Source organism: Tinamus guttatus, unplaced genomic scaffold (assembly GCF_059628265.1).
Source record: "Tinamus guttatus ecotype Peru unplaced genomic scaffold, ASM5962826v1 Tinamus_guttatus_pri_ptg000548l, whole genome shotgun sequence".
NCBI classification, from domain to species: domain Eukaryota; kingdom Metazoa; phylum Chordata; class Aves; order Tinamiformes; family Tinamidae; genus Tinamus; species Tinamus guttatus.
In genome coordinates, this window is record NW_028289082.1 from 1798324 (window position 1) to 1821369 (window position 23046).

Here is a 23046-nt window from a genome sequence, read left to right on the forward strand (position 1 = left end):
CCTGTTTTAAAGCTAAAAAAACCAGGTTGTCACAAGTAATATTTGAAAAATAACAAGCGTTTGCCAATAAACTGCAGAAAGCCAAGTGAGAAGGGGACAACTTTGCAGGGTTCAAAGCGATTACCAGGGTCTCAGTCCTGAGATAACGTGAGACAATTTGAACTGCTTAGCTGCAAGATGCCAATTTGGAAGAAAAGAAGAGCCTTGTGCCTGCATGGAGGAGTAGGCTTTAAATGCACGGAAATCTTTCGGCCTAAATTTGCAATATATTAATTAATGGGCAGGGTGAATTTGTGGAATTTTCCCTCTAATGCCTCTTTCCTGCGCGTTGCATTTTCTGCTGTTCAGAGAGTTAAGAAAAAAAGTTCTAGTGAAGGAGTGTCGGATCCAAGAGATGACTCCGAGCTGCTCCGGCCCTCGTGTCCGTAGTGTCCAAGCGGGATGGAAGGTCCCGTTGATCCCGACGTCGGCCGTGCGAGAGGAGAAGATCATCCCAACTGCGGCCAATTTGCACGTCCCGGAGAGGAAAAGGGGACTCATTGTGCAGAGCCGCGTCCTGCGACGCGTCCCAACGCCGGCTCCGTTTCAACTGAAATGAAATGGGCTGATGAGGAATCCTGATGCCTTTCCTGCGGCGTGCTTGGAAGGAGGGCGCCTCGGAAGGAGGCAGCAGGATCATTTGGGAAAACAAGTGCTGCTTTTGGGCAAAACTGAGTGCTGGGGGCAACGCAGCGGGTTCCAAAGGGGCAGGAGAGGTTTGCAGGATCCCACCTGGCTTAACTCGTGGGGGAGGTGATAAAAACGGGGCGTCCCGGGGGAATTGCTGGAATTCCAGCTCCCCTGGAAGCAGCTCGTGGAGACCTGCTCCACCTGCGGCGTCTCCGACGCCTCCCTGCTCTCCGAAACGCTGCAGGAATTTCTGCACGCGGCGCTTGGAGAAATCCTGGCGCTCCTGCGGGCCGTGGTGCTCGGAGCAACGCGCGCATCCCGGCGGAGCGCGGGATTTTGCTGCGCCCGCCCCTGCTCTATCCATACACGAGGCCTCCTTGACGAGGGACGTGGTCCTGCTGCTGCTCTTGGGCTTTCCTCCCCCTGCCCCATCCTCTGGATGGGACTCAGCGCCCGTTGGACAGAGGATGATCCTCGAGCGGCTCCGTGTTGGACCTTGGCGGCTCCTCCCGGAGCGCGGAGGGCTCCATTCCGTTGGGAATGTCCCTTGGGAGCAGGCGCTCCGGCGCGGGCAGCGGGTGCGCCCTGTACTTTACCCTATTCCGCTCGCTGAATCTGGGGAAAAGGCCTTCGGCTCCGCGCGCCGCCCTTTCCCTCCCCGGATAAAATCCAGGGCGTTTTCCGGAGGCCGGGGTCCACGAGGAGCGCGGTGCTCACGGCGTCCCTTGCAGCTTTGGGGATGCTTTTCCTGGACTTTGGCTTTGGGAAAACTCTTTCCAAGGGCTTTCCCGGCCTTGCTGGTTGCCCTCCCCATCTGTTGGCTCCGCTCGATTTTATCCTCGTTTTTCTGAAAATCCCCAAACCCTCCAGCTTTCGAGTCCAGAGCGGCGCCCTGTGAGCTGGCGAGAGCCAATTCTGCAGGAAAGAGGATGTCTGAAAAACCCTCATTTCACCAATACCGACTCCAGGTCTCATTTTAGCTGCTTTACCTGTATCCTCTGACTCATAGCACAGGGATTTTTTTTTTTCAGGATAATTTGTCACAAATGACAGCTTTTCCGAGCTGCCTGCTAACTTTCCCATAAGCTTCTTTTTTTTTCCCCCCCTCTCTCCACCATTCCTGATGTTTTGCCTCCGTATGAGTAATCTTACAGGGGCAAAGCCCGCGTAAAAGTAATTTATTGCTGAAGATTATGGGAAATTAAATCAAGGCTGACTGCAGAGACTGGGCTGCAGAAATTACAAGCTGCAGTTGCCGAGGGAATGGGGGTGTCCGGGGGTGATTGCAGGAGCTCCTGGTGTTTCCCAGAAAACAGGGAGCGGAGGAGCGCTCCGAAGGCCCCGCGGAGCCGGGCGGCATTTCCCGCAGGAATACGCGGCCGGTTCCTCCTTTCAGGATGACTTGTCTTGTTCTACCTGCTAAACCACTTTCCTCGCGGCCTCGCGGCTACGCTTGGTATTTATTTTTAAGTGGATTTGTTCAATGATTTTTTCGAGCTGGAAATACATATTCCGACCGTTTTGCTGGTGCCTTTCCCTAGAAATACCCCCCTTTTTCTTTTAAGGGCCTTCGAGGCTGCTGGCAATAAGGTGCTTCTGATTTATGCCGGTGCATAAATCCTCCTCCTAGGAGAACGTGGCTTTAAAGATCGTGTTAACGAGGAACACAAACCGTGCTGGCTGCCCATGCAAGAAACAGGAGCAAAATTAACTGCTTTAAGTGAATAAAACACCAAAAGGGAGTAATGCACAAGGGCACCCGGCTGGGTTTGACCCCACCAAAAGCTCCTGCCGTAAAACGGGAGGGATGGACATGGACAACGAAGCGTGAACCCATCCGTGTGCAGCTCGCTCGGCCAAGAATGTTCCTTTATTTTCCCCTTTCTACTATAGAAATAATTTAAAACAGCATTTCCAGCCCTCGAATATTTGTTCCCTGCAAAACGAGCTTATTTTTATTAAAGGGTTTGATGTTACGTTTAGGAGCACGCAGAGCACTGCCTTGCACGCGCTTCCGTATCCCTTAAAGAGGGGGAAAAGTCTTGGAACCAGCCTGGAATTACTGGGAATGTCAGGTTGCGTTTTCATTATACCTAGCATAGGGCTTGCTTTTTTTTTTTCCCAACACAAAAAAGTCAGAAAAGGGTAAAGCGAATATAATCTTGGCAGTCGACGCGTTCGGCAATCTGGAGTTATTTATATGTTTGGAATGCAGCAGGCTGCAATCATAAAATATTAATATTGCTTTAGGAAAAAAAAAAAACGAAAAACCCAAAACTGAAGAGACTGTAATTGTAATGTCAGGGAGAGGAGGGGGGAAAAAAAAAAGCAAAAAGACTTAATTTAGCAAATAGACAACAGGCTGGAACAAGCCGCGCGCCCTCCGGGTAGCTCCGCGCGCAGCCTCCGAGCCCGGCCCGGCAGCTCCCGCCTTCCCGCTGCTCCGGAGCCGCTCCTGGAGGAACACGGAGCTTCCAGAAGATGTGGTCGGAAATCCGGATGGGACAACGGCGGGGAAGGACCCGGCGTCAGGACTGCATCTAATTCCAGCTGCGGGCGAGCGATGCGATTCCTGGTTTCATGCCGAAGCTTTTGGAAGAGTTTGGAAAACGTCATTTCCATACACTGCGTTAAGCATTTGCAACAGCTCTTCCCCCTTCCCTCTTGGCTAGAGTTTGGCCTCCGTGTTTAAGGACGGGTCACTGAGAAAATAAGGCTGCTTGCCAGATAGGGGAGGCTCCATTCCCACCAAGCTCTTCCAGTTGAACCTTTATTTTATTTTATTTTATTTTATTTTATTTTATTTTATTTTATTTTATTTTATTTTATTTTATTTTATTTTATTTTATTTTATTTTATTTTATTTTATTTCACTTTATTTTATTTTATTTCACTTTATTTTATTTTATTTCACTTTATTTTATTTTATTTCACTTTATTTTATTTTATTTCACTTTATTTTATTTTATTTCACTTTATTTCACTTTATTTCACTTTATTTCACTTTATTTCACTTTATTTTATTTTACTTTATTTTACTTTTTCTACGTTACACAGAGTGATAAACCGTTTCTGCTCTTCCGAAGCTCCTGACAGGGCTTCATCTCGGTGCTTATTTGAACCAGGCAAATCATTTGCGAGTCCTTTTGTGAAAAATAACGTGCTGGGATGATCTGGAAATCCCTGATTAGGTGGGAGCTCCGGGTGATCCCGCCAACGGTTTCCCTTTTTGCAGGAAGGGTGAAGAGCTGGGAGCTGCAGGCCACCGTTTGCAGGTGGGGGACATTTAGCCTGTCACTTTGCTGCTGTCATGTAGCTGCAAAGACGCCCTGAAAACCATCCGTGGCTCTGCAGAATCCCTTGGGAAAACTCCGGGATACGCTGGTGAGGTCAGCGTGGCGGCTCTGCCATGGAGACTTCTCCAGAGGGTCAACCGTTGCGTCCAGCAGAACGGTCCAGGTGTCCCGTCCGGAGCGACCTCCCGTGTGCCCCGACTCCAGCAAACCCGCATGGGGATCCTCGCTCTCCAGAGAAGTGTGAAATTCCCGTCCAAGTTGGCTCTTTTTGCCCGTGTGGAAAAGGCTCCGGATTGGGAGGCGTTGCTGGGGTCGCTCCGGCGGATTCGCTCCGTACGCAAACGTTAGCGTTGCAAAACCTCGCGCCTACGTGGAAGAACGCGCTGCTTAGAGGCCTCTTACCCATGTCAGTTTGTTGTTATCCACGAAATTGAACAAATTCCCAGTTCTTGACCTCTGCTCTCACAAGAGAGGTCTCTATCTCCTGAATCTTAGCTTAATTCTCCCATAATTAATGAAATATCCACTTGTGCCTGGGGCAAATGTTCTTTATTTCATCAGTTTGTCTAACGCGCTCTTCTTGGCCGCGTCTGCCGGCTGAGCTAACAAGTTGCAGGCGCTCGGGTTGGATCCACCACGGATGGGATCCGCAGAGCCACATGTCCCTGTCCCACGTGTCCCTTCCTGGGCCTGTTCAGCTGGAGAAGAGAAGGCTGAGAGGGGACCTGAGCAGTGTCTAGAAGTACCTCAAGGGAGGCAGTGAGGAGGATGGTGCTGGTCTCTTTTCAGTGGTGGCCACTGACAGAACTAGAGGTAATGGCCACAAACTGAAGCACCAAAAGTTCCCCAGGAACTTAAGGAAAAATTTCTTGCCAGTGAGGGTGCCAGAGCACTGGAACAGGCTGCCCAGAGAGGTTGTGGAGTCTCCTTCTCTGGAGATCTTCAAACCCGCTTGGACGCAGTCCTGTGCCACGTGCTCTAGGTGACCCTGCGTGTGCAGGGGGTTGGACTAGATGATCTCTAGAGGTCCCTTCCAACCTTCAGCATTCTGTGATTCTATGATTCCTGCTCCGGGCTGAGGTGGCTGCCTCTTTGCTTGGAAATGGAATCCGGGAGGATCCCTTTCCACACGGGAGGCATAAAAAAGTGAGGCCGGGCTCCGTTGTTGAGATGCTAAAAGCGATTTAGCTTATTTTACTGTTACTTTTCCTGCCTAATAACAACTTGATCTCTAAATCTGTGATTTCCTACACTGAGGATAAACCTCCTCCGGTAACATCCATGGGGAGGAGGCTGGTGAGCCCAATAAACCTCCTTCTCCGGTAACATCCATGGGGAGGAGGCTGGTGAGCCCAATAAACCTCCTTCTCCGGTAACATCCGTAGGGATGAGGCTCGCGAGCCCTTTGCCGTCCCTTTGGGAAGGCCGGAGTGCGGGTCCTGCCGAGCCCGGGCAGCTTTCCGAGGCCATCCCGGCCGTGCGCTGCTCTCGTGTGGCATCTCCAGCCTGGTTTTTGGGAATGCCTCATCCGGCACGTTCTCCTTACGCAGGGAGACGCCGTCGGCCGCTCGCGCCGGCTTTTGTGGATTTGCGCTAGGGAGTTGGGAGCTTTCCAGGGATGGCACAATCCACTCGAGGATCACGTTGCTGCATGGAAATAAATAAAAATATTTTCCTTTAATTTGCTCGCTTAATGAAATGAGTACATTTTGTGTAGCGCCAAATTCCCTGTCTCCTACTTGGTCTCTTTTTCTTGCTGCAAGCAGATATTTTTAAGTATATTAAGGCTTACCAGCACTTGATTGGTTTCAAAATACTTATTTATAAACGAGCTCTGTCAAGGCAAATTAAGTTTAATTTCTGTCTGTTGGGGCAGTCTGTGATCTCGGGTTTAGCTCTTGACGTTCGTGTCCTTCGCGTTGCGGCTCTGCCGGGGCCCGTAAACTAAAACTCCAGAACGGAGCGAAAAGCGCTTGGAAAACGGGATCGGAAAGGGGGGTGCTCATTCTGCGAGGCTGGTGTGGGATATTTGGGAAGTTTTGCATGGAAGGTGAAGGTAGGGAAGAGCAAAGAGCTGATGCTGGTGGGACGTGTGTTACGGAGCGTGGCAGGAGAGTGTATCCGTATCCAAAGGGTTTCCTTGGGGGAAAAGCACTTGGCTTTGGTTTACAAGTGCAGCCGCGTGGGGTTTTACAACTCCCTGGTTATCTCGGCAAGCACAGGGGAGGAATTCGATGTTCACAACATCCACATGGAAGGAAGGAAACTTTGTTCTCCACATGCCGTGGGAGCGGTTTCCAGCCGCGGGAATGGCCGTGTGGTTAGAGCCACCGCGGCCAGCACGAGGGGACGCTTTGCAGGGTGACAAATGGCTTTGACAGCAGTTAACAGGTAGCCCTGTCCTTGCCGTGGGTCCCCCCGGGGGTCCCCCGGATTTGTGATTTTTTTTCCTGCCTCCTCTTCAGAAATTAAAAGGTCTTTAATGGTTCTTGGTGATGGCGGAGCTAAAGCAGATCCAGGAGAGCGTGAGGGTGGATGGGCTGGATGCTCCAGTGGGAAGTCGGGGTTATCCCCGCATCTCCCGGGCTGGTTTGGATGCGGTTCCTGGAGAGCAGCCGCGGGGCATCGTGTGGTGCCGGAGGGAGCTGAAACCGCCCCAATGTGAGGCAGGAACGTGGCGTTTGGGCTGCGGACGCGGACGGCAGCCCGGGCCCGGCCTGCTCGCGGGGCTGGGGGCTGCAATTCCCGCCCGGCAAGTCCTGCTTCGCTTTCCAGGCTCTGGAAATGGCTTTCGTTTCAGGAGAGGATCCCCTGGAAGGCGAAGGTTAGGACGCCTGCGGCACTGCGAATAGCAGGGGTGTGTAACCCATCTCCTCTACCTCCATTCTGTCCCACCGGCACCTTCCCAAGGGATCATCCCGCTCCGGGGCCGCGGGCTTCGTGCGGTTACTTTTATTCAAGGCCCGGCAAGACGTGGGCGGCTGTCGGAGCAGGGAGAACCGAGGCCCTCAGGAGTTGGCTCCTGCGGGTGCATTTGCCACTGTCCACAGCGATTCCCTCCGTCGCGTAAATCCGGTTGTCACGTTGTCATTCGTGGGCCGCGCAGGTCACGAAAGACACGGCCCGTTTCTCCGGCTGAATTCCTCCTTCCAACTGAGCGGGCGCTCTTCCAGCTTGGCTCTTCCGTAGGCGCCTTGACGTCCCATGTGAAATTGTGCTTCCCTTTTTCCTCTTCGGGAAAGCCCGGGTGTGTTTATAGAAGACGATTCCCACCCGTCGCAATGGAGGGAGGCCCTGGGGTTGTGGATGGGGCACAAAGCGTCACCTCCACATGGTCCCCAGCTCCCTATGCCGCTCCCCGGAGCCCACAGGGACACCAGCAGCTTCCTTACAAACACAGAGATCCTTTCCCACCTGGAGCTTAGTCATGGTCTGCAACGGGACCGTGGCCCCGGCTGCTCTTCACATCACTAAAATCTCCTGCCCGTAAATTGTGAAGATATAAAGCGAAGTTTTGTTGAAGACTCGACGCATACCGTGTACAATGGGAAAAACAATAGTTAATGATATGAAATATGTTGAGGCAAGAAGAGAAACCTCTAAAACACTTATAGATGGCTCTGGAAAAAGAAAATAAGTGCTTAGTCCCAGCTAAGCCGTGGTAACTTGCTTGGAGGTAACCATGGAGATTTGATATATAAAACTCATCTCCAAACAGTTTATTTTAAAATCACGTCTCTGCTAGTGCAGTACCTAAGGATCCTAGTGGCACAGGGGAGGCTTTGGTGCTGTCGGGTCCAATTTCTTGTGCTTAAAAAAGAGAAGGGAAGAGAGAGAACCACCAAAACGGGATGGAGAAACTCGTGAGCAGAGCACGGGACTGTTGGGGACCGTGGGGTGCTGCTTCCCCATCCCTTCTCCCAAAAATCCAGGGATCGGCTCCCTTGGCGCGACGCCGGTGGCTCTCCGGTGGCTGCGTAGGCCGCATCCCGGTTCCCAGCGGATATCGGAGGTGACACTTGGGAGCCCTTCGCTGTGCCCTGAGCTGCTTTGTCACAAAAGGGTTTGTCAAATTCTCCGTTATTTCCGCAGACGGAGCCGCGTCTCTGCGCCACCTTCGCCATCTCTCCAGCCTCTGTTAACGCTTCCGAGGAAAATCATCCCAAAAAGCCGCACGGGTGGCGAGGGAACTCCACGTTTTCGTTGGGATTTGGTGCAGATGGATCATTCAAATGGCAAAACCTGCCAGCCGGCTCCCACCCTTGGCCCCTACCTCAGCAGCCTTCTAGAAACGCTCTTTCGCCTTCAAATAATAGAGTTTTTCGTTAAAAACTCAGTATTTTTTCCCAGTGACATACTGAAATATTTTAAAAAGATAAGTGTGTGGTTTTAAGTGGCTTAAATAGCATTATATCTTAGTGCCACAGTGGCGATGAACGTTTTGCTGTGCGGGTCTCCTCGCTCATTAGAGCCCTCAAAATCAGCCTTTTCCTCCTGCGTTTGCTTCAGGAGTTGCAAGGAGCTGCATCTCTCCTAACGAGGAATTATGATGTTCCATAATATATGGAATTATAATTCCGGTATAATTGTTTTCCTAGGATTAATGTGCTTTGCGTTGTTGAATTGCTGGCCAGGGAGCCAGCGAAATGCAGGACTTTTATGTTCCTGTCGCGCCTGTTCACACGAGTTATCTGCCTTGCAGGAAGGTCTCAGCTGTAACAGAATCCCAGAATCCCAGAACGGCTGAGGTTGGCACGGACCTCTAGGGATCACCCAGTGCAACCCCTGCTCCAGCAGGGACACCCAGAGCACGGGGCACAGGGGGCATCCAGGCGGGTTGGACATCTCCAGAGAAGGAGCCTCCACAGCCTCTCTGCGCAGCCTGTGCCAGGGCTCGGGCACCCTCACACCAAGGAAGTTCTTCCTCACATGGACATGGAGCTGCCTGGGGTTCAGCTTGTCCCCGTTACCCCTTGTCCTGTCACCGGCCACCACCGAGCAGAGCCTGGCCCCATCCTCCCTACATTCTCCCCTCAGCTACTTGTCCATGTTGCTCAGGTCCCTCTCAGCCTTCTCTTCTCCAGGCTCAACAGGCCCCGCTCGCTCACTCTTTCCTCACACGACGGCTGCTCCAGTCCCTCCATCACCTTCGTGGCCCTGCGCTGGCCCCTCTCTAGCAGCTCCACGTCCCTCTTGTCCTGGGGAGCCCAGAGCTGCCCCCAGTGCTCCAGGTGCCTCCCCAGGGCTGAGCAGAGGGGCAGGATCCCCTCCCTGGCCCTGCTGCCAATGCTCCTCCTGCTGCAGCCAGGAGCCCATTGGCCTTCTTGGCCACCAGGGCACGTTGCTGCCTCACGGGGAACTTGGTGTCACCCAGGACTCTCAGATCCCTCTCCATGGAGCTGCTTTCATAGAATCATAGAATCATAGAATGCTTAGGGTTGGAAGGGACCTCTAGAGATCATCTAGTCCAACCCCCCTGCATACGCAGGGACACCTAAAGCACGTGGCACAGGACTGCGTCCAAGCGGGTTTGAAGATCTCCAGAGAAGGAGACTCCACAACCTCTCTGGGCAGCCTGTTCCAGTGCTCTGGCACCCTCACTGGCAAGAAATTTTTCCTTAAGTTCCTATGGAATTTTTGATGTTTCAGTTTCCGGCCATTTCCTCTAGTCCTATCAGTGGCCACCACTGAAAAGAGACCATCCCCGTCCTCTGCACTCCCTCCCTTGAGGTATTTATATACACTGATTAGATCCCCTCTCAGCCTTCTCTTCTCCAGGCTGAACAGGCCCAGCTCCCTCAGCCTCTCCTCATAGGGCAGATGTTCCAGGCCCCTGATCATCCTTGTAGCCCTGCGCTGGACTCTCTCCAGCAGCTCCACATCCCTCTTGTCCTGTGGAGCCCAGAACTGGACACAATACTCCAGATGTGGCCTCACCAGGGCTGAGTAGAGGGGCAGGATCACCTCCCTCGACCTGCTGGAGACGCTTTTCTTAATGCAGCCCAGGATCCCATTGGCCTTCTTGGCCACGAGGGCACACTGCTGCCTCATGGTCAACTTGTCGTCCACCATGACACCCAGGTCTTTCTCCGCAGAGCTGCTCTCCAGAAGGTCGGTCCCCAGCCTGTACTGGTGTCTGGGGTTATTCCTCCCCAGGTGCAGGACCTTGCACTTGGCCTTGTTGAATTGCATGAGGTTTTTCACCGCCCAGTTGTCCAGTCTGTCCAGGTCCCTCTGGATGGCAGCACAGCCCTCTGGGGTATCGGCTACTCCTCCCAGTTTGGTATCATCAGCAAACTTGCTGAGGGAGCACTCTGTGCCTTCATCCAGGTCATTGATGAATAAATTGAACAGGACTGGACCAAGGACTGACCCCTGGGGGACCCCACTAGCCACAGGCCTCCAACTAGACTCTGCACCGCTGATCACCACTCTCTGGGCCCTGCCATCCAGCCAGTTCCTAATCCATCTCACTGTCCACTCATCTATCCCACACTTCCGGAGCTTGCCCAGGAGGATGTTGTGAGGGACGGTGTCAAAAGCCTTGGTGAAGTCGAGATAGACGACATCCACCGCTCTCCCCTCGTCTATCCAGCCGGTCATTTCATCATAGAAGGCTATCAGGTTAGTCAGGCAAGATTTCCCCTTGGTGAATCCATGCTGACTACTCTTGAGCACCTTCTTGTCCTCCATGTGCCTGGAGACAACAGTCAGTATGAGCCGTTCCATCACTTTTCCGGGGACGGAGGTGAGGCTGACTGGCCTGTAGTTGCCTGGGTCCTCCTTCTTGCCTTTTTTGAAGACTGGCGTGACATTGGCCTTCTTCCAGTCTTCCGGCACCTCCCCCGTTCTCCAGGATCTTTCAAAGATGATGGAGAGCGGCTTAGCTATGGCATCTGCCAGCTCCCGCAGCACTCTGGGGTGCATCCCATCAGGGCCCAGCAGCTGCAACGGTGCCAGTGATGGGGGCAGAGGCAACTGCTGTTTTTCGGGGCTTGAAGGACCCATCATCTCCGAACGTTGCCTTCATTTCTTGTCTTCCCCTTCATCATGGCAGTGTATTTAATCATTAAACCCTGACACTTAAGATGTTTCAGAGAAGCTGCTAGAATTCTTTCCTTGGCCCTCTTCTTTAGAAAAAGCTGCGGAGTCGGCGACTCCGAAACTTCCAAACTGCTTTCAGATGCAATGAGCTCCACCGCGACTCGGCTTCAATGGAGGTGACGCGCGGCAGCTCCGCGGCCGTGGGGCTGAGGACACTGATGGTTTTATTGGAAACGCGCTCGCTCCTTGTGCAGCCTCTGCAGCCCGGCCCTGCTCCAGAGCCGCATCCATTGAAATGGAGGGAATTGGGATTTCATAACATCAAAACCCACCAACTCACAAGCGTCGTTTGTTTGGCGCTGCAGATGCCAGGGCATCTTTAATGCACATATCAAACACTGCTTAAATCTGTGATAATTGAGAGCCAGAAGTCCAGACTTTTGAATAAATAGTCAAGCTGTCGCTGTTGGACCCCAGCATGTCTTCAAGTTGTTAACTAACTCAGGGTTCTGACCCCTCTCTCTGCTTTATGTATAATATCCTTCATATAAGAGGTTTTATCATTAGGGATTTTAAATTAAGTTTTGCAGTGCAGCTCAGAGCACGTGCGGGGAAAGAAGGAGGGAAGAATTGAGAGTCACTCCGAGGCCCCCAGATCAAGATCGTTGCAGCAGACATCAGATTAGTGGTTTTTTTCAGGATTATTTTTTCCTTTGATGTGTGGTAGCACTTTTGACCGTGCACATGAAATCAACATTTGCACAGCTCTTCGTACCCCTTATTCTATTTCTTTCGCCCATGATCTCTGCTAGATTACCTGAAGATAACTCTGAAGTGTCGCCCTTGGGAAGTGCGATGCAATTCCAGCCTTTCCAAAGGGCTGTTATCAAGGAAACAGCCTCGGCCTCTGCCATCAGTGTGACACAGCAGTTTGCAATTGATGGCAGGTAGCTCTTGAGATAAGTGTAGTCTTTGGAGGCAAAGTCCTGAGCGCTGGAGCTGGGGACATGATCATTTGTGTGTAATTCATCTTGGAAGCAAATGAGTCCTAATGAGAGACGCTGGATGTTCTCCCTGGGAACAGGGATGTTCCTGCAAGATCAGGATGTTCACAGAGCTCGAGTGCAGCTGGTGGATGAGGAATTTGCTCCAACCTCTATGAGGAAGCCCCTAAAAACCCATATGAGGAGAACAGCAAAGGTGCTCAATGACCCGAGGGTTGTTTTGGGCACAGCAAAACGAGCGGCCTCCTGGGCCCTTGGATCTGGTGCGGGTGGAAAGGTGGTGGCAGATGCTGCTCCGACCATGGCACGGGAGAGATTTCAACCTGAGCAACCACTTTTCCTGGGAGCAGGTCCATAGCAATGGGAGCAGCTCCACATGCAGCCTCCACAGCGGTGTTGCCGTTTCCTATCGATTGGCCAAGGAAACCGATCAATTTATTTGCCGGATCTCTTCCAAAACCCATTTTACACTTTCTGCTTTTCATTTAAGCCTTGTAGTTCCAGTGAGGACAAGGAAGATCCTCACAAGACCCTGCGTTCAAAAGCCTTAGAAATGCACAGAGTTGTTCATGCAACCTCCTTGCAAGCCGATAAGGCAACTTGCTCTACTGCAACAAAGCTACATGCAAAAGTGCGTGCGCATATGTATATGTGTATATATTTTTTCTTATTTTTGGTTAAGTTCTAAGTTGTGTAAAATCATTTTTTTTCCAAATGCAGCGGTTGTTTTGTTGACCTTTTAATTTGCAGCACTTCCCTGGCGTTTCCCTGCCCTGTTCGTGGCGGGTATGAACGGGGCAGCGGCGTGTGAAGAAGCGGAGCGGGAGGTAAAGAGGCTCTCCCCATGCTCCAAACGTGTAGAACCTTCCTGAGCGAAACTAAATTCAAACCGTGGCTGCTTCGGGGGGGAAAATAGTGAAAACTGGCGCTGCTTTGGGAACGCTTTATATAGTTGGGTGTAATATTGTGTATATAATATTAAATAAGTTCTAAATTGAATAAAGTGAACACGGCGGTGCCGTGTGTTGGAAAGACAAGGCCCAAAGCTGCTCCGCGAGGCTCTTGCTGTGGCTCATGGGCTCCTGTTTGCGGGCAGGTTTCGTGGTAGCTGTTTCTCTGCTGGGTCACGGGTTCCTGGACTGTCATTGCTGACCTGCGGAAGCAGAGCAAAACCTTCCTGTGCTTGGGAACGAGAGAAAAGAAGTGGATGATATTAGAGAACCTGAAGCCATAGGTGGCCTCTGGCAGGGAATTACCCATGGAAGATCTTTGCTGCTCCCTGTATCCCAAGGAGGCCTCGTGGTGTCTGCTTCATGGAGCTGCCTTCTGCAGTTGGATTCAGCCCGTGCTGCAGGCCTGGACACCAGAGCCCTCCTGCTCAGCACGCTCAGCTACGGCTTTGCTGTGTCCCCTCTGCTCCTCTGTCGTGTGGGGCTAATAAGAACAGTATTAATTAGCGAAGGATGTGTCCACCGTGTGACTGCTTCAAAAGGACAGGAGATCTGGACGGACAAGCGCGATACTTCACCTCCATCTCCACCAGCCATCTCCACCAAGCTCCGTCTCCTCCAGCAACATCTCCAGAACCTCCTCATCCGGACACGACTTCTGCTGGTAGCCGCTTGCTCTTGTGCTGGAGGATACAGGGACAGCCGCCGTCCGAGGCCGCTTCCCGAGGCGCCGGGAGCCCTCTGTGTCCCTGCTCGTCACGTCTCCTCCGGACTGAAGAGCATCCTTGCTCCTGGGTGCAATTACTCAGCCCTGGTGAGGCCACATCTGGAGTATTGTGTCCAGTTCTGGGCTCCACAGGACAAGAGGGATGTGGAGCTGCTGGAGAGAGTCCAGCGCAGGGCTACAAGGATGATCAGGGGCCTGGAACATCTGCCCTATGAGGAGAGGCTGAGGGAGCTGGGCCTGTTCAGCTGGAGAAGAGAAGGCTGAGAGGGGACCTGAGCAGTGTCTAGAAGTACCTCAAGGGAGGCAGTGAGGAGGATGGTGCTGGCCTCTTTTCAGTGGTGGCCGCCGACAGAACTAGAGGAAATGACCGGAAACCGAAGCATCAAAAATTCCACAGGAACTTGAGGAAAAATTTCTTCCCAGTGAGGGTGCCAGAGCACTGGAACAGGCTGCCCAGAGAGGTTGTGGAGTCTCCTTCTCTGGAGATCTTCAAACCCGCTTGGCCGCAGTCCTGTGCCACGTGCTCTAGGTGACCCTGCGTGTGCAGGGGGTTGGACTAGATGACCTCTAGAGGTCCCTTCCAACCCTAAGCATTCTATGATTCTATGATTCGTGCAATAGGGACACGCAGGTGGATCCAGCCCTTGTGCTCGGCGCTATTGGAGCTCTTGGAGTCGGGGGCAGCAGCGGCTTCCTGCGGGAGAGGGGACAAGCGGGGCTGGAGGACGGAGCCTCCCGGGATTCCCACACGCTGAGCTCTGGGACTTGTCAGCTGGCCAATTATTAATCCGCTCTACGTATTCCGGGTTATGTAACGTAATTCCAGCTACTCCCGAGCTGGCGCGGCGCGAAGGTGAATGATTCCCAGGGCTGTGAGGGGCTCCGCGGTGCCTCGGGAACGCGCCGGCTCTCCTGAGACACAAGGGCCCGCGCGGGACAGTGCTGTTCCCATAGCCCTGGACAGGGTTAATGTCACCGCGTCCCTCGTCCTGCCGGAGGGACAGGCCGCTTCCCGTGGGGCTGCTCGTCCTGCTCCCCCACGGCAAATATTGCACAATTCCAGGTTGCCTTCAATCTTCTGGAACCTCTAGAGCTGACGCCTGCTGAAAATGTTGATAAACGGAGCAGAGGGCTTCTCATCCAGCTCCTTTGGACCCCCCGGGATGCAGGTTAAGATCTCCTGGCTTCCAAGTGACCTACGTTAGCCGTTGTTCCGCCTCTGCCTGAATTCCTGCTGGGAATAGGCAGCGTTTCCGCACCACTCCGTGGTGAGGCTGTGCCACCTGCTCTCATTCCACACGGGCACAGGGAATATTTACTGCACTCCCCTACCCTACCCGCAGTGTTTTGGTGCTGCTCTGTTCCTGGGCAATAACAGTCCTCCACCATCCCTGGAATTCCTTCTTCCTGGAGGCGTTTTTAAAACTCAGTTTACTAAAACCTAAGAGTAAGAGGTTTTCGTGGCGCCGTTTCTGTGGATTCACACCACGTCCTGTCTCTGACAGTGCTTTACCCTTTGCTCACTCGCCACAGGGGTTTTTAGTTTTCCGTTCCATGAGATCCAGCTTGACATGGGTGCTTGGCTTTTGGACACGGGAACAACATTCCCCCGTTGCTTCGGGAGCTTCGGCTGCCCCCCGCCAGCATCCAGAAACACCTTCCTGCGGTTTCTGCTGGAATTTATGTTCTTCTCCTCCCAACGTCCCCTCTTCTGAGTTGTTGGAGCTGTTTATCCAATGGACAAACAGCAGATCCCTGGGCACGCCACGCAGGGATGCGGTGCCTTTAGGTCGGGCTCTGCTTTTGCACCCGGGAAGCAATTGCCTCAGTCCATCTCTCCTGATCTGGGGAGTCATTTCAGCACCCGAAGGTGGATTTTGACCAAGGTGCTTTGGGTGCTGATCCGGCCGTTGCCTTTGCTCATCCCGCGCCAACCTTGGGGTCCTCCTTCTCCCTTCCCATGCTCGTGTGCCCATGGTGGTTCCTCTTGGCTTGGGGCATCTCCATGGGTCATTTCCTGGGTCATCTCCATGGGGCATCTCCTTGGCCATCTCCATGGGATATCTCCTTGGGCATCTCCATGGGCATCTCCTGGGTCATCTCCATGGGGCACCTCCTTGGGCATCTCCATGGGCATCTCCTGGGTCATCTCCATGCGCATCTCCTGGGTCATCTCCATGGGGCATCTCCTTGGCCATCTCCATGGGGTATCTCCTTTGGCATCTCCATGGGCATCTCCTCGGTCATCTCCATGGGACACCTCCTGGGTCATGTCTGTGAGGCATCTCCTTAGGCATCTCCATGGGCCATCTCCTGGGTCATCTCCATGGGGTATCTCCTTGGGCATCTCCATGGGCATCTCCTGGGTCATCTCCATGAGGTATCTCCTTGGGCATCTCCACGGGCCATCTCCTGGGTCATCTCCATGGGACACCTCCCTGGGCATCTCCATGGGGCATCTCCTGGGTTATCTCCATGGGGCGTCTCCTGGGTCATCTCCCTGGGACACTCATGGACCGAGTGCTTCGCACTGACGCCGGAGGGAACCTGGAGCGACCAGGTGGGATTGCCAAGGGCTCCTAGGTGCCGAAGTTCATTAAGACTAATTGCAACCTGGAGTTCTTGGCAGTAGGAGTCCCACGGTGGCGCGCACCGCGTTGAACGAGTTGGCGGCGGCGCGCGGGAGCACCCGGGGCCGTTCCCGGGCGCGAGGGTTTTATCTCCCGATCCGCGGCGCCGCCGGCGCGGGGCTTTTCCACGGGGCGCTCCTTAGTTCTGAGGAGTGGCAGGGAGGGAGGGAGAGGGAAAAACGCCTCTCGGGAGCCTTCAATCCGCATTTCTTCCCCCGAGCGGCTCCAAGTGCTGCTGGATGCGATTCCCTCGCATAAAAATCGAGACGTTTGAAACTCACGGGTTTGGTAAGGCCAAGAAACTGCGAGCGGCACCGCCGCGAGCTGCCGATTTGACCCAAACTCCACTGGTTTTGCACTGATGCCGAAAATCGCAGCTTGCAACATGGAATTATTTGGGGAATAATGCAAACAAACTCCCTTTTCCTCCTCAGGAATCTGAAATTGATGCCGGTTGCCGACCAGAAGAGCCGCTGGAGAATGGATGCCTGTGTGTGCTGAAGCTCTAGGATCCGCTTGTTTTGCCGTTTAATTAACTCGACGAGTCCAATTTTCTCCCATGAACCATCTTTCACCTCTGGAAGAGAGAGGTAAGTTTCCAAGTCTGTGTTTTATTTTCTTTCCTCTGGCAAAAAATGTTTAAACTTGTCACCGAGGTGGCTTTTGCTGCAGCACCTCTTCATGTGGAATGAACCATTGAGAACACGGAACGCAGAAGGCGCCGTTTCCCCTGTCCTTGGCATCATTTTGGGTTGTTTTCCGTGTTTGAGAGGTGTGCTCCGTCCGCGCGGCGTTGGGGGCTCTGCGGACTGTTTTCCAGGCTTAAAAATACGGGATTATGGCTGGAGTTCCAGAATTCAATAGCTCGTTGCAGCTTGGCCGAGCGGCCCGCGGATGTTTGGTCCTAAGGGCACCGCATGGTTTTGGTCGGCCCGGGCTGCGTCGGAGGCTGCTTTGCAGCGTTGTGGCTTCCAAACAGGCAAATTGAGTCCATAACTAGAGCTTTAAAAAGACACGGGGTTGGGAAATGTAAATGTTTAATGGCAGGGACTGAGGGCGCTTCCAGAGCGAGCAGGGTGTGCTCGGCGCCCTCGTGTTCCTCGCTCCCGACGCGTGGAACGGCTCGAACGCTGCCGTTGCCAGCGGTATCCGCAAGGAGAACTGTTGGAAAGGAGCAGTTTCGGCAAGACGGGGGTGGATATTTAGGAAAGAAGAAAACGGGAAAACAAGGAGCAGGTGGGAGGGGGTCGGCGGCGCGAGCGGCTCCGCCGTGGGAGCAGGTCCGGCTGCGGACGCCGGAGCGGGGAGAGCGTCACCCCTGCTGATTCCCATGGAAAATCCGCTCCCGGCTGGAAGGTTGTGAGCCAGGAATAGGCAGGAGCTCGCTGGGCTTGCGGGAGAGTCGGGTTGGAGTGGTTGGAAGGGAAAAGGAGCTGGTCCTGGTGCAGCACAAGCTGCTCTGAGGCCGCTCTTGGGTACCAAGGGCAGGAGGAGCCTCCTGGTGCGCTCAGCTCCGGGGCTCAGGCTGCTCCATCCGGGACACGGGGGATAGGATGGTTTCAAACTCTGTATCCAGCATTTCTGAGTGTTATTCCCGACTGCCTGCTGGGCTGGGGCTGTCCATGGGCTGAACTTCCCCTGGGGATATTTATTGTTAAGCAGTAGGAAACCAACAGCCCCAATGGAGGGACTGAAGTGGTGCTCAGGGTTAATCATTAAGCTGCGCTGGCAGATTTGTGCCATGAATAAACAGTCAAATTCAGGGTTTTTGCCACAAAACGATCGCTCTTCCCTCTGTATGTAGCAGCTGCCTTCTCATGGGAAGCGGGTGAGCCCCGTCACCAACAAACAACCCCCAAAGCTCCTGTTCCTCTACGGTTCACTCTTGATTTCTGTTTTCTTTCCTGTATATAACCAGGAGCAGGTTTTGAGACAGGAGGCTCTGAACATCAGGCAGCTTCTCAGATGCAGCCCAGCCAAAGAAAGGGTTAAAATCTCCTCTGGGAACGCAGGTATCTTTACAGAGAGGGAGATAAGGCAAGAAAATTCACTTTGAGATTAAATTTAGCGGCGAGCGCCTTCTCGGCAGCTCTGGTTTTCCCCCTAATTTAGAGCCCCCGCAGCAGCCCTGCCTGCACCCGGGGTGGTGCCTCCCGCTGGCGTTTTCCCTTGTACCTGCCTTGTTCAACCTCATCCCTTCCTCTAGCAAACGGATTTCTGGTTGGGTTTCTCCTGGCCGATGCCCGTGCCGGGCCGGGCAGTCGCAGCTCCCGCATCTTCCACCAGCCGGAGGGCTCGGACGCTGCTCCAGCCATTCCCTGCTCTTAGGGGTTGTATCCCACGTTTCAGAGGGCTCTGTGCATCCCCACAGACCCAGGCTTGCAGCAGATACAGCAGGAAAGCCACCCATGGGATTTGACATGTCTGACGGGGACTTAGGCTTTTTGGGAGGAAATTAGGGAATCATTTTGCAGCGAGAACAATTTGAATTTCACTTCTTCCCTTTAAAAAAACCCCTCATTCGGTGCTGATGTTTTCACAAGAACTGCCTGTTTGGGCAGCCACATCATGTGCTTTGCTTACACAGAAAACACCTGGGACACCCATTGGGAAGAAATCCATGTTGCTGCGCGCCGGAGGAAACTCCGATGTCCCGGCAGGGATCTGGCCTGCAGGAAAGCAAAAAGGGTTTAAACCCTTAGGAAAGACGTTTTGTGCCTTTACTTCTTGCATTTTCCCCCCCGAGTTACCCCTTAAAGCCTTCTTGGTGCTGAAGGGAGCTGGGTAAGCCCTTGTCACCAGTGCTGGGGCGCTTGGGTCCGTTCTGAGCAGCCCTCGAGCCCTGAGCACGGAGCGACCCGTGGGCTGGGAAAAAGGGAGACCTTTTCCCCTTATCCCTGTGCGATTTCCCGGCTCTTTGCACACAGCGTTCGCTGGTGGTGTTAGTGCATAGGCAGCTCTTGCACCCTAATAGGGGCAAAAGCAGGTGGTTTTCATTAGAAAACCTGTTTTTTTTTTCCATATACTTGCCACGCTTGCTCTCCTCCCTGAGCTTCCCATTGGGAATTTGGAGTTCAGGGCTTCCAGCAAGTGTTGGCTGCTGCCAAGAGGACGTTAGGGAGATGCAGCAAACTCCTTGTGGATCCCAAACGGATGCCTTGTCCCGTTCCTTTTCATGAGGAGCATGGGCTGCCCTTGCAGGATTTGGGAAAATTCCTGTTTCCTGATGCTCCGCGCGTGTTTAACGGAGCCCTCCCAAATCCCAGCCGCCGGGGTGTTACGAGACACTTGGAGAAAGGGAAATTCGGTTCCAAAACGGAAGGAAAATGGCCCCGGCGCCCACTGCGGTTCCTACGGAGTGTGTTTTCCTTCCAGAACCGGCTTTATCCGTGGGGAAATTCCCTGCCTGCTCTTAAGCCCAAGGGTGAGCAGCGCAAGGCAAACTAATTAGCAGATTTTAATAACAAGGCCGGCTCCTTCCCGTTCATCCTCCCCTGCCTTCCCGGCCCAGCTCTCCTCTCCAGTCGCTTGAATCCCTACGAGTAGCGACGCAGGCACATGCCAGCACGAGGCTACGCAGATAGAGCCGCAGATTTTTTTAAATATAACAGGGCAACGTGATTAAAGCGGCACCGTCGTTAACGCCAGCCTTGCTGGCCAACTGTCTCATCCGTCGCCTGTTGTTACTGGGTGTGAAATCCGCTTTTTTGGACATTACGATCTTTGGAAATGCTGCCCGATGAACAGGGGGCTACGAGCAGCTCCTTCCACCTGCAGACACTGTAATTTGGGGGCTCTTAGCAGTGCAAGAGCGTTTGCAGCCACGCAGCATCCCCAAACCCTCCACAAACCGTTTCCCCATCGATCGGCAACGCCGCGCGCGTGCGTGGAAGGAAATAATTTCAGTAAGTACCGAAATCCTATTAAATTTTTTAATTAACCCCTCAGCAGACGACTAGATCTTTCACGGCAGCCAAGCAGGCGCCCGCGTCCCGAGGAGGTGGCAGTTTGCAGGGAACTTTGCGCGGAGGATCCTGCCCAACAAGCAGCGCAGAGGCAGCCCGGGCTCTGCCCTGTGCCGGAGCAGCTAATTGCAGATCTCTCTCTATTAATATCGGTGATTTCACAGCGTCGCGTTGGGCTCTCCCAGGCCTTCCTGCTCTAATTGCTTTCGCCTGCCGGTCCCTGCTCGCGCCCCTCGTCCTCGGTTCCCATTTAGAGAGGCTTTTGCATCCAGTCCTTGGCACAAGATGCCCCGTTTTTCCCCATCTGGATGCCCCCGTTGCTGATACACCCACTCGTGACATGGGATTTTAGGGATCTTCCACGTATTTTTCTGGCGTTCCTCGTGGCGACGGCGCCGTCGGTGCGGCTGCCCCGTCCCCTCCCTTCAGCCCCACCATTCCCCTTCTCCCCAGCCTTTTCCCTTTTTGTTTTCCTGCCCGTTTCCTCCGGGAATCCCCGTCGCTTTATTTCCCAGCAGGAAAGCGAGCGGAGCGGCTCGCGCGGCAGCCGCCGTCCCCGCGGCGCCCCGGGGCAGCGCGGGTGCCAAGCGCCGCCGTTTCGCACCTCGTCCATCCAGGTGCAGAGGAGCAGCAGGGAGAGGCCTCGCACATCTCCCCGCCAGGTATTTTTATCCCGTCTCCCTTTTGCAGGCGCGTGCGGCTCCGTCGGAAGCGGCGCGCAGGGATCGGCGGAGTTTTCTCCGCTCGCTGTCGCCGCGCTCCTTGCGCTGCTCGCGCGGCCGCTTCCAGGAGAGGCTGGAAGTAGAAATTAGACAGCAGAGGGGCAGATCAGTAGGAAAGGAGCAAAATGCAGGGACAGAAGCTGTCGGTTGCTGCGTTGCTGAATGCCCTCCATGGTGCCAGTGGTTTGCACGCGCGCTGCGCGCCGGGGCAGGGCCGTGTCTTGGAGAAGGAGCAACCCAAGAGCTCAAAGAGCTCAGACATCCCTGTGGGCTTCCAGTGTGTCCCTTGGAAAGAGAGATGGAGGGACTGGAGCAGCCATGGTGTGAGGAACGAGTGAGCGAGCGGGGCCTGTTGAGCCTGGAGAAGAGAAGGCTGAGAGGGATGTGAGCAACATGGACAAGGACCTGAGGAGAGAATGTAGGGAGGATGGGGCCAGGCTCTGCTCGGTGGTGGCCGGTGACAGGACAAGGGGTAACGGGGACAAGCTGAACCCCAGGCAGCTCCATGTCCATGTGAGGAAGAACTTCCTTGGTGTGAGGGTGCCCGAGCCCTGGCACAGGCTGCCCAGAGAGGCTGTGGAGGCTCCTTCTGTGGAGATGTCCAACCCGCCTGGATGCCCCCTGTGCCCCGTGCTCTGGGTGTCCCTGCTGGAGCAGGGGTTGCACTGGGTGATCCCTAGAGGTCCCTTCCAACATCAACCGGGATTCTGGAATTCTGTTAACGCTGTCAAGAGCAGCCAACCTCGGTGCAGATGGGTGAGTGTGCCCTGCAGCGCCCGAGCTTTTCCCTCGCGCCCGGCCGCGGAGATCCCAAGCTGTGCAGAAGCTCTGGGAATGCTCTTGCATCCCGGTGGATGCAGCTGTGGACCCGAGGCTGGAGTTCTGGCCTCTCCGGGGCTGCTCTCCGTGCATTTGATGGATACAGCAGCATCGGAGCCCGGCGGTGCAAGCAGCTTGGAGGATCCCTCGGCAGAGCAGCGAGCGGCTCCTCTCAGGGCCCGCGTTGGACGTGGCCTCCGCCGCGTTGGCCCGAGGGCGGTCGGGCCGCGTGTCCTGAATCCCGCGCTGGGCCCATGGGATTTGCCTTCCCGCTGTGATTCCTTCCCCTCCTCGCCGCGTTTTCCCGATGGCCGCGAGGCCGTGGCCGCTCCTGCGCCTTCCCGGCCGGCAGGAAAAGCAGGACGTTGCCACGCGGTCGTGCGAGGAGTCAGGTGCGATGCAGAGATTAGATTGCAGTCATCTCGGGTCAGAAATTTGCTCTGCTATCGATTCAGTCTTGGGCGAGGAGCTTAAATGCTCTTCCTGGGTTTTGTCCTCTGAAAACCCATATTCCTTCCCATTATCGGATAGCAGCGGTTTATTTGGATCAGAGTGCAGCCCTTCTGGCCGTGCTCTCCCAGGCCCAAGCGTCTTGCACGTGAGTATCCGGTTACGCCAGATCCTGTTTTATTTCCTCGTGTTCCTCTGCTGCTGCAGTAGCTCCTGTCCCTCCATCCCAGGTTGCATTTTGAGTTGTCCTCCGCTTTCTCGCTGCCCCGTGGGCTCTGCGTCCCACCCCGTCAGCACCTCGTGTCCCCACTCTGGATTAGTTGGCCCGGGGGGATGTCCTCAGTCTTTATGAATAGTTTTGGGGTTGCAAAAAGCCAAATTGCCCCGTGCAGCCGCTCCGAAGGGGCAGCATCCCAGCCCCGTTGGCAGGAGGAGCCCGGTGCAGTCTAGAGGAGCTGGTGTTCGGCCGGGGCCGAAATCTGCTTCAAGAACACTCAGTCCTGGCTCTTTGGTTGATTAAAGGCCTTCGTGCCGTTTCCTTAACGCTACTGTCTTTAACTCCCTGCAGCCATCGCCGCAGCCGGCGCGCTGGGACAGGGATTTATCCTGCCGCTCTTTCCGAGGCAGAGCTGGCGTCTGCCCAGACGAGGTTGTCGCAGGGATTTACCCTGTGAGTGGGACGAGCACTCTCACTTCTCCAGGAATTTTGGGGGAATTCCCTTATTCCAAGGGGGTTATCCTCTATAAAGCAGCCGAATGGACCCTTGAAG

At 54.2% G+C, this 23046-nt stretch overlaps 1 protein-coding gene across 1 annotated transcript in view; it reads left to right on the forward strand.

Annotated features, from left to right (window-relative positions):
- Positions 1-16800: 16800 nt before the first annotated feature.
- Positions 16801-23046, forward strand: part of LOC104567443 (nuclear receptor coactivator 1-like) — a gene marked incomplete at its 3' end in the record, with an annotated part of 57004 nt that continues 50758 nt past the window's right edge. Inside the window, exon 1 of the mRNA XM_088534371.1 lies at positions 16801-16910. The remainder of the gene's footprint in view (positions 16911-23046) is intronic.